This window comes from Sinocyclocheilus grahami, unplaced genomic scaffold (assembly GCF_001515645.1).
Source record: "Sinocyclocheilus grahami isolate Dianchi unplaced genomic scaffold, SAMN03320097.WGS_v1.1 scaffold324.1, whole genome shotgun sequence".
Classification (NCBI taxonomy): domain Eukaryota; kingdom Metazoa; phylum Chordata; class Actinopteri; order Cypriniformes; family Cyprinidae; genus Sinocyclocheilus; species Sinocyclocheilus grahami.
In genome coordinates this window covers 213322-225231 of record NW_015505503.1, presented here as the reverse complement: position 1 = coordinate 225231, position 11910 = coordinate 213322, and the positions used below count along the sequence as shown (strand labels likewise).

At 40.9% G+C, this 11910-nt stretch overlaps 1 long non-coding RNA gene and 1 pseudogene across 1 annotated transcript; one reads left to right on the top strand and one right to left on the bottom strand.

Moving 5' to 3' along the window:
* Positions 1-1301: 1301 nt before the first annotated feature.
* LOC107602326 (uncharacterized) lies at positions 1302-5676 on the bottom strand. The gene is made up of 3 exons (XR_001611022.1): positions 5546-5676; positions 1506-1617; positions 1302-1352 (listed from the first exon to the last, which is right to left on the bottom strand). It is a non-coding gene; the product is annotated as an uncharacterized lncRNA (long non-coding RNA).
* Positions 5677-10779: 5103 nt separating this feature from the next.
* The window catches only part of LOC107602278 (uncharacterized), a 12703-nt pseudogene continuing 11572 nt past the window's right edge, over positions 10780-11910 (top strand).

Sequence of the window (11910 nt, the reverse complement as noted above, 5' to 3'; positions counted from 1 at the left end):
GGGACTCTGCCTACAAATACCCTGATAGCGCCTCTTGTAGAGGTATCATCTAAAAAAGTGCAGCGAAAGGTAAAGGTATTTCAGGTTTTGCAGAAATGTAGGCAGAGTCACATATTTCCAATGAGCCTGGCTTGCAAGAAACAGATAACTTGTGTTCAACATTTTTTAGTTGTGCATGTAAAACACTGACAACATAATATTTATAATAACTGTTATAAAAACATTCCCACTCACAGACCTTTGGAAAATCGATATTTGTGTAGAATGCCAGAATCAGAACCACAGGTAACAGGTAGGACTGGACCTTTAAACATGTTCATGTCAACAGCATCATCATCATCATCATCGTCTTGATTGTCTTCGATCTTATCGGGTGATTCTACAACAAATACACAAATATTCACTAAACAGAATATTAAGTCTTTCTTATTCTGAATAACTGTTGCAATGATCTTATTTAAAGGAATATTTCTCCAAACAATTAAGAAAATTAGTCCCCGTTTACCCTGTTTTTCCAAACCCACATGGCTTTTTTTCCCCTGCAGAACACAAAAGGAGAAATTTTGATGAACATCTTGGTCACTCTTAAGTCACATTTGAAAGCTTTGGCCTAGAAAGTTTAACTCCTCAACAAATCCTATCTACAATGATCGAAGAGCAGCCAAACCTTTGCATCCTGAACCCTGCTTTTTTTAAAGGATGTATATAAAAGAAATCCATCCTATGAACAGAAAAAGAACAAAGTTAGAATATGTCATAAATGTAATTATATTATCTGCATTGTGTCCATTTTTATTTCAGGTAGCTGTTATTTGTTTAATTTGAGTTTTTCAAATGATTTACTAATAGATCAGACTCACCAATCACCAAGGCCATATTAGAAAAAAGGGAAAAAGGAAATCATAATTGCACTTGAGTGTGCATTAGTTAAAACTGTTATTGAAACCTGCATGTCTTATGCACCTCTATGAGTTTCTGGAGTGGAATCCCTTTGCAAAGGATGCTGGTCTTCCACTTTTTGTGCCTCTCCTTCAGCCCAAACCTCTCAAACTCAGTGGGCTTGAACCACTGGCCCTCACTGAAAATGCACTTCTGCTCTAAAGACAGAAAATGATTTATTCAACCACTACTGGAATGACATGTTTTTGAGCACCTGGATGCTCCAGAATTACAATCTCGAGACATTCAAAAACGTGTAGCTCTTCATTAACATTCTTTAACTCTTTAACATATAGAAATGTTTCTGCACCTACTATCATAATATTTATTCAAATACAGGACACCCTCTTTATGTAACAGGATAACAGGAAGTTGAGATTTGTTTTGAGTGTTTTTTTGTCCTGCGGATGATTCTGAAACAAGTACAATCAAAATCAGTTAGGTGAAGAAGAAAAAACTTCTCAATCACATATTAGGCAGTGTAAAATGTGCATTTATTGTCACTTCTTGATTTATTGCCGTTTTGACATTATATTAGTAAAAATATATATACTTTCTGGACTCACTGGGGCAGTTTTGTCTCTTGGCTTGTTTCTTCTTCTTAGGTTTAGAATGGGAGGACGACCCCATCTGCTGTCTCTTCGTACAGCTTTGTTTCTTCATCCTCCTTTTTTATCCCTAGTGGTGGAAAGAGTACTGGAAATTTGTACTTAAGTACAAGTACTGTTACATTGCTGAAATAATACTCAATTACAAGTAAAAGTACTCCTCTCAAAAACTACTCAGAGTACTAGTTACTAGTTACTTTTTAGCTGGCGATATTTAATGAATTACCCAAAAATATTCATTCATATCAAAGATCTATGTGAACAATAGCTACTTTGAACAAAACCCATTTTTATTTTATTGACAAAGTACATGAATTAGTGGTCATGATACAGGAATTTCTAACTTCAATACCTTGAAAAATATCAGTATCAAAGTACCCGTGAACTGGAAGTTAAACTGACTTCAGTGTTGTGATGTATTTCCAAGTGAAGCGGAATGTTGAATAAAGGGGCGGGGTTTTATTGTGGTGCACCTCCACTCCACTTCTTGCTCATAGCAGATTCACGGTTGAATCGGAGTGGTTAAGAAAATCTGCTTGTTACGTCTGATATCACGCTTCACCGCTTCTGGGTCCTAACGCTCTGCCAGATGCCCCCCAGAAAACAACAAACTGTGCAGATACACACTCACAATGTCATGTAATACTGAAAAATGATAACCCTAACCTTTATCTCCATACTGAAATCCCAGATGGCCAGACAGTGATTCAGCTAAAATATTAGTGAGCAAATCTGAGACACTGTGAGCACGGAGACTGTAGTGTGCACAGCAAATATTTGAAATGCTTAGCATAAATATGTAATTTTAATTAAATAGTGCTCATAAATGGCTGTTGAGATAGTATTCTCAAGTGAAATAAGTAGAGGCATGGACCCAGAAACAGCAGTCCTTATGTCATACTTAACAAGAGGATTCTCCCGAAGCCGTCAAACTGACGTCATCAGAGCCAGAACGCCAATCCAGAGTGGAAGCGACGGCAGACCATTTTTTTCCCAGTGCATTGACTTGCATGGTTCAATTGTTCACAAGACTAGCAATGTGCACTAAAAAAAGTAGGGTCATTTTTTATTTCATGACGACTAATCTTTTTCAATACCATTGGCAAAACTACCACATACTGTATACTGCCATATAGATATTTTAATATTGTTTTTGTCGATCCTTTTTTTCAAGGCAATCATTATTTCAAGCTTTGAAATTGGTTTAATCCAAGTCTTCTAAAAAGACACATTGGCTTTATATGATGAACAGATTTTAATATAGGCTTTTATTTACATACATATTGTTAGATCGGGTCTCCACGCCAGATAATATTTAGGATCCAGCTCTGGACGCCAGATCCCATCAGAAAATATCAGTTTGTCCAGTAACAGAATAACTAGTCAGCAGCACTGTTAATACCCAAACCCTGTCAACAGCAAGTCTTGTCTGGTATCCAAAAATACCCAAAATGAGTGTTTAACAGTCTTCTGTCAGTCAAGAAGTAAACAGAGGAAAGCCAGAGAAGAGCAGAAGCAGGAGACGAAGTGATGATGGTAAAAAGTAACAGAGTTTATTGAACAATCTTAGTTGCATATGTCTCAATGTTCAAACTTCGTCTGCCCAGCACAAATTCAACATGTACTGTTATACCAAAACTGCTTCACAACAACATCCCATAAACCTTGGGTTTCCATAAACATTCCCTCTTATCTATCTCTATTCATACAGACAAAACAGTTCATGAAACCCCACAAGATTGAACAACAATGAAATTGCATAAGCTAGGGAAAATTAATAAGAAATATAAAATATAGAAACATAAATGAATAAACATAATAAATGAATAAACAATAAAAAATACTTAATATAATGATAAATGATAAAAAATAATCAAATAATAACTCATATGAATGACTAATGATTATAAAATAATTATGTGAATAAATTAATATAAATGAATTAAAAAACATGAAAACAAAAGCACAACACACACAATTTGCATGCGAGGATCTAAAGATCCTTCAATATAAATATTGATCAATTACCATTACAAAAATCTCAATCTTAAACATTTGCTCATTCTGTGTATTTGTGTCTTTAATATAGGGTAACTTTGTTGCAAAAGCTTACAGCACAAGGCTTGATTTCAAATTTGATTTCAAACTAAATTGAATTTACAAAAAAAAAAAAAAAGAGAGACAAGTACACACAATTATAAAACAAATGACCTCAATTCAGTTTGAGGTATTCAAAATATGAGAACACTGAATTTTGATAAGCAGTGATTCAATAGCCATATATGTTAGGCCTATTTATTTAGAAAAATGGAACATCAGATGGCTTTGACCGGTAATGACATACTCATAGATCAATTACAAAACCATACAGGTATTCAAGGGCAGGCATCAAGATGGTTTAGATCCTACCTGTCTGATCGCTACCACTTTATTTATTTAAATAGAGAGTCATCTCAATTATCACCAGTAAAATATGGAGTGCCACAAGGATCTGTCCTAGGTCCTCTGCTATTTTCAATATACATGTTGCCCCTTGGTAATATTATTATAAAATACGGGATTAGTTTCCACTGTTATGCCGATGATACTCAACTATATATCTCAACAAGACCAGATGAAACTTCTAAATCATCTAAGCTAACAGAGTGTGTTAAAAATGTAAAAGAATGGATGATCAATAATTTTCTCCAATTAAATTCGGATAAGACAGAGATATTACTTATTGGACCAAAAAAACAGTTCACAGAATCTCTTGGATTACAATTTGCAACTAGACGGATGCACGGTTACTTCCTCTACAGTCAAAAATCTGGGTGTTATATTAGATAGCAACTTGTCTTTTGAAAATTGAAACATTGCCAAGTTACGAAACATGTTACCTGTTTCTGATGCAGAACAGCTAGTTCATGCATTCATGACCTCTAGTCTGGACTACTGTAATGCACTTCTAGGTGGTTGTCCTGCATCGTCAATAAACAAGCTAAAGGTAGTCCAAAATGCAGCGGCTAGAGTCCTTACCAGGTCAAGAAAATATGATCATATTACTCCAATTTTACAGTCTTCGCACTGGCTACCAATTAAGTTCCGTATCAGTTACAAAATATGATTACTTACCTGCAAGGCCCTTAATGGTTTAGCTCCTGCGTACCTAACTAGTCTTCTACCACGCTACAATCCATCACACTCCTTAAGTTCACAAAATTCTGGACTTTTGGTAGTACCTAGGACAGCAAAGTCCACTAAAGGAAATAGAGCTTTTTCGCATTTGGCTCCCAAACTCTGGAATAGCCTTCCTGATAACGTTCGGGGTTCAGACACACTCTCTCTGTTTAAATCTAGATTAAAGACACATCTCTTTGGCCAAGCATTGTAAACAATGTGTAGCGGGGAATTTCACTACAATGTAGGGGTGAGTTTAACTTCTGCTACAATATATCTTGGACGACTAGGGAAATGACAAGATCTAGGTCTTAAACCCCTAGTACATTTAATTCCTGTACTTAAGTATCTGCCTTTATCTGCCTTGCTAAATATGCTTTTTTTTTCTTTAGTAGCAGCGACTGATGAGGATTGAGGCTCTGGAATTTAATAACGAACACGGTAGCTACCCAGAGTATAATGGCGTTGATTAACCCCTCTTCCCCTCTATCAGCCCACAAGACAGTAGGAATGCCCCTACTCCAAGATAACAGAAGTTTTACACTTATTTCATAAATGCTTAGTAAAGAATAAACAAAATAAAGAAAACAATAAAATCTTTGTTTCACTTTTCTTATGAATTCTTATGATTTCACCAAGAAATGTACAAAAAATTTAAAATTAAATTTTGTTCGGTTTATTTCTTTCAACAATAATACTAAAACAAAAATAGAAAAACAACAACAGTTCTGATAGAACGTTCAAATGGTACTCAGTTCACTCAAAAGTTCATTCCACATCAGACATCTTTCATATCAGTTCACATTCACAATCACAAAAAAAAAAAGTTAAAGTTTTACCTCACAGTAGAACTGGGCTGGTGTTGGAGTGTCCAGATATGGCAGGGTAATTAGATCAAACAAATAGCCACCTGTTCAAAAACAGAAAGTCTATTCCTTTTCTTTAAACACCGGAAAAATAATGTTCAGGAATAAATAATAAGGGAAAAATATATTTCTACGAACGTTTCCGGTAGACGAGACAGTCCCTTCAAAAAAAAAAAACGTAATTCAGATTAATTCCCTCAAGCAAACTCAGTTATCAGTTCTCAAGTCCATTCAAAAAGAATTTCGAAGTCTAAGTGAAAATACTGCAAAACGTCCAAAAATAAACTATGAAAAATAGAAGGAAAAATGTGTTCGCAATGCCGTTTGTGTCCACACGGTGGCACTATTGTATCAAAAACGAAACACGGGGATTTTGTCTCGAACAACAGCAGCAAAATGACTAGATCCAAGCTTCTTTGCTTCAAAAACAACAAATAGCGTCCGCGTATTTCTTCAGAATATCAACTGTGGTTAAACAGCAGTGAAGAAAAACTCACAGTATCTCGGCTCCCTTCCGTAGAAGACGAACACTCACACCGCCTCAGCTAGCACGATGAGCAATGCCCCTCCTGGTCGTGTATCACAGACACGCAGTTCAGTTTCTCGGCGACCAGGCTCCGTCAAAACTCACGACAGCACAAGCTCGGTCCAGCTTCTCGGCAGCTCACCTCGACGCTTGTCTAATGCTGTTCACATCTAATCAAAGAAGTCACAAGAAAACTAACCTTTTCTTTCTCGCGCTCGTTCTCGCTCATTTCAGTCCTCTTGCATACCTCCACAAATGCATCTCATAATCTTGTACTGCAGTTATATCTGATCAAACGCGCATTATTATTCTTTAGCTTGGGGTTAAACAAATCAATTTTGCTTGGTTGGAACAGCAGCTACGCTAATTAGGTCTCTATTTGTTTCTCTGTTTCTGCCACGGGGTAACTAGGATTTACACAAGCTTCAGTCTGGATCCAGAACACCTGAGAAGAGATGATGGCAACCCCTCAGAGGATGCCAACCCTGAAACAACATACAGAACTACCACACTTTGCTATAAGTTTGATTGCATCATATAACAATTGCTGTATATCTTTCATGTCAGTTCACATGCCTGAGATTCATAATCCCAGAGTTAAAGTTTTACCTCACAGTAGAACTGGGCTGGTGTTGGAGTGTCCAGATATGGCAGGGTAATTAGATCAAACAAATAGCCACCTGTTCAAAAACAGAAAGTCTATTCCTTTTCTTTAAACACCGGAAAAATAATGTTCAGGAATAAATAATAAGGGAAAATATATATTTCTACGAACGTTTCCGGTAGACGAGACAGTCCCTTCAAAAAAAAAAAACGTAATTCAGATTAATTCCCTCAAGCAAACTCAGTTATCAGTTCTCAAGTCCATTCAAAAAGAATTTCGAAGTCTAAGTGAAAATACTGCAAAACGTCCAAAAATAAACTATGAAAAATAGAAGGAAAAATGTGTTCGCAATGCCGTTTGTGTCCACACGGTGGCACTATTGTATCAAAAACGAAACACGGGGATTTTGTCTCGAACAACAGCAGCAAAATGACTAGATCCAAGCTTCTTTGCTTCAAAAACAACAAATAGCGTCCGCGTATTTCTTCAGAATATCAACTGTGGTTAAACAGCAGTGAAGAAAAACTCACAGTATCTCGGCTCCCTTCCGTAGAAGACGAACACTCACACCGCCTCAGCTAGCACGATGAGCAATGCCCCTCCTGGTCGTGTATCACAGACACGCAGTTCAGTTTCTCGGCGACCAGGCTCCGTCAAAACTCACGACAGCACAAGCTCGGTCCAGCTTCTCGGCAGCTCACCTCGACGCTTGTCTAATGCTGTTCACATCTAATCAAAGAAGTCACAAGAAAACTAACCTTTTCTTTCTCGCGCTCGTTCTCGCTCATTTCAGTCCTCTTGCATACCTCCACAAATGCATCTCATAATCTTGTACTGCAGTTATATCTGATCAAACGCGCATTATTATTCTTTAGCTTGGGGTTAAACAAATCAATTTTGCTTGGTTGGAACAGCAGCTACGCTAATTAGGTCTCTATTTGTTTCTCTGTTTCTGCCACGGGGTAACTAGGATTTACACAAGCTTCAGTCTGGATCCAGAACACCTGAGAAGAGATGATGGCAACCCCTCAGAGGATGCCAACCCTGAAACAACATACAGAACTACCACACTTTGCTATAAGTTTGATTGCATCATATAACAATTGCTGTTAATAGTGTTCATCGTCTGTTTGATTACGTCTTTAATTTATATTTCGGTACATTTCTGCCATATGTACATTAATTGACAGTCACCACTGATAAGCTACCACTAAATATTGTAGAAAGTCAGGCGTATTTGAGAGCGCGCATCCAGTTTTTTGCGATTGCATGACTGTGTTCTTCTCGTGTTACAATAAAGCGCTCGCCACATTTGCGCGATAATGATTAAAATTACGCGGAATACCTATCTGCAATCCTGCGTGTCAAACTCACTGTCGGAGAGGAGAGAGAGACGGTGTATATAGCCTAGGTAGATAGGCTACTGTGGAAAATGAGTAATGGAACCACCGTGTCAGACATTTCGGTATCAAAATATAGATATTTATGATGATAACACTACCATGTAGTTTGTTTCTCCAAACTTTATGAGTCCATAAATTACGCTAAGCTCCCTCACTGTCTTGATCAGCTCTTCAAAACCCGCGGCAGCTTTTCACGGTTCAGATATCAGGGCTTTTATTGGTCCCTTTACGAAGTGCCGTCAAAGGTTTGAATATCAATTAAAATTGTGGGCGTACTCAGTAACGAACTAAGATTTAAAAGTAAGGAAGTAGATTATTTTGCTTAATTTGTACTTAAGTTACAAGTAAAAGCACAGCTTTAAAAAATATACTTTAAAAAAGTACAAGTAGGCCTACCCGAAAAAACTAGGTAACGGTAATTACAGTAACGTGAGTAGTTGTAATTCGTTACCTCCCTCCACCACTGCCCTTGACGTTCTTTATCTCCACTGCTGTTTTCACTTAGCGATCAGATTCTGGAATGCTCTGGAAGAGTAATTTCATGTAGAAGGCTGTCGATCATCTGCATTATTTGAACAGCAGGAAGTGGACGGGTTCCACCATGTTGAGCTGTCTGTGGTGTAATATCTCCCCTCCCACACTCACGGAAACGAAACTGAAAGCTGCTTCCTGGCCCGTTGTCTTTGCATACGAGTGAAAATAAGACTATAATATCAGAAAACATTCACAGAAGGATATAATTCTTTGGCTCATCCAGATAATGTAAATATTTGTAATAACCGTTTAACCTTTTTGCATATGATTTCATACATTATTAACTCTTTTACTGTTGTCCTGTATCACACACACACAGGCAAACATGCATGCACAACATCAACATTCCTTAGAATCTTTCCACTTTTTAATTTGAAATGTAGTAAAAAAATTCATGATGCCTAATGCATTTAAGGGGTCATATGATGTTGCTAAAAAGAACATTATTTGATGTAATGAAATGTGTTTATGGTTCAAAAAACACATTATTTTCCACATACTGTACATTACTGTTTCCCTTTCGATTCGGTCACTCTACATTGCTATGGAAATTACCCTTTCTTCCACTCTATATAAAGCAGCGCTTGTACGTCATCTATTCAGAATCTTTTTCTTCAGCCAACCTTCTACGAGAAGCAAGAAGCCTATCAACAAGACTACTCACCGTGATCTACACGCTGCAGCGGACACGCCTTCTCTTCCCCTGCTGTGTTCCGGTGAGCTTCGGAAACAAGGATGACTCGCGATTGCCTCTCCTGCGCAGAGCCAGTCGAACTCACTGATGACCACAAGTCGCGCCCACGCAGAGGCAGCGCTTGGGTTGTCGGAGTGCCCCCACTGCGGAGATATGAGCTCCGGACTCTCAAGCTCCATGTGGCCATCATCCAAGGTGATGAACTCGCCCAACTAGCCCTGCCGCGCTCTTCCTCTGCAGCCTCTTCGAGCCAAGGAGAAAAGTGCCGCGAGCTTCTGATGAGGATCTGTCAGGGTCTGGAGACGAGCCCCGCCGGCTCAGTGCCCACGCGCTCCCCACCCCCCTGCTGCAGGTCCCCTTCCAGTGCGCTCCATGACCGCTGTTCTCCGCCCCTCCCCCATCGCTCAAGATGTAATGTCCTACAGTGCCATGGAGGACGCTGAGGATGAAGATGATGCCATTTCGGTGGCAGCGTCTGCGAGAGAGGAATGGTCTAACAGCCTGCTGGATTACACTGCGCCCCACGGCAGCGACACGGGGGACCTCCATCATAGTGATGTCGAGCTCCTAAGCGTCCTGTCCAAGGCAGTTGATGAGCTCGGTTTGGAGTGAGCGCCTCTTGCCGAGCCGGCCAGAAGCCGTCTGGACGAGTGGTACCTCCAGTCAGATCGCGGCCGAAAGGACACACCGCGGAGGCCCGGACCCTTTTTCCCTGAGGTGCACGATGAGATAAAGAAGTCGTGGAACGCGCCGCTCACCAGTCAAGTGCACAACCCGGGATCCTCCCTCCTGTCTTCTGTGGACGGCACTGACCAAGTGGGGTATCTTAAACTCCCTCCCGTGGAAGAAGCCGTCGCTGCCCATCTCTGTCCTTGAGCCGCGGCGAACTGGAGAGAGAGAAACAACGCATCTCTCCCCTCTAAACCTTGCCGCGCCACTGCAAACTTTGCTGGCAAGGCTTTCTTCGTGGCGGGCCAAGCAGCTTCAGCACTGCACGTGATGGCGATACTCCAGGTGTATCAGGCCAAGCTGTTCAAGTCTCTGGATGAGGACGGGCCGGACCCTGAAGTGTTCAAAGAGCTCCGACGCGCCACGGATCTGGCCCTCAGAGCGACGAAGGTGACAGCTCGAACGATCGGCCGCAACATGGGGAATCTTGTGGTGCTAGATCATCACCTGTGGCTTACTCTGACCGAGTTAAAGGACTCGGAAAAAATGGCCCTTCTGGACACTCCCGTGAGACATTCACGGAACGCTACGTTGAAGTGCAGAAACAGTCGAAGGCTATTAGCCACTTCCTGCCAAAGTGTGCCGGCACGAACCCTCCTGCGCGTTCCCGCTCCTCCTCAGCGCAGCACGCGGGAAGACCACACGCCTCTTCTGCTGCTGTTCAGCGCGAACATGTGTCGGCGGTGAGACCAAGACAGCCTTGGCTGAAGCGCCGTCATGGCTCGAAGTTCCAGAGACCCCGCCCTGACAGAGACGGCAGGCTACCGGCACCGGAATCAAAGCCGCGTTCCTGATGTTGTCTCTCAGAGGAGGAAATCTGCACCCAGTGCCAAAGACGATCCAATGAAAAAGTCTGCTCGCTCCGCTGTGTGTGTTCACCCCGCCTGCCTGCCTGTTGCGGGCGGCGAGAGCAATTGTCATGTTTGTGTTTTGACTGTTCCACTATGCAGTGCAATAAAGTCGAAAAACATACAAAACTCACCTCAATATCAAAGCAATTCTCCTCCTCTCACTCCCCTCTCACTCCACTCGTGCGGTTTTAAACTCCCCGCCCCCCAACGGCGAGTTATCCCTCACGTTGTGCAGTCCGCCTCGCCCGCTGTCACAGTTCACAGAAGAGTGGCAGGCACTGCCAGAGGTATCAGAGTGGGTTATGAAATCAATAAAGAACAGCTACACGCTTCAGTTCTTCCGCAGGCCGCCCCGTTTCAACGGTGTATTAATGTCCACTGTACGGGAACAGAATGCCTCAGTTCTGCGAGAGGAAATACACAACCTCCTCGCAAAACGCTCTGTAGCGCTTGAGTGCTTTCTCCCAGACATTCTCCACCGTCACTTTCTCCTCAGGACGCACAGCATAACAGTGGTAGCGTTTGTAAATCACCAAGGGGGCGTGAGCTCGCGGCCGCTGCTGCGGCTGGCTAGAGACCTTCTTCTGTGGGCAGATCAACACCCCTTCTCCATCCGGGCAGTACATGTCCCCGGACGCCTGAATTACAGCGCGGATTTACTGTTGAGGGGTGGGGTAATCCACGGGGAGTGGCGATTACATCGGATTACTCCAGTCTTCAGTGTCACATGCTTCAGAAATCATTCTAATATGTTGATTTGCTGCTCAAGAAACCTTTTTTAATTATTATTATTAATGATTTTTGAGCAGCAAATCAGAATATCATAATGATTTCTGAAGGATAGTGTGACTGGAGTAATGATGCAAAAAAATTTAGCTATGAAATCACTATAAATTACATTTTAAAATATATTCAAATAGAAAACAGTTATTTGAAATAGCCTAGTAAAAATATTTCAAGATTGTACTGTTTTGCTGTACTTTGGATCAAATAAATG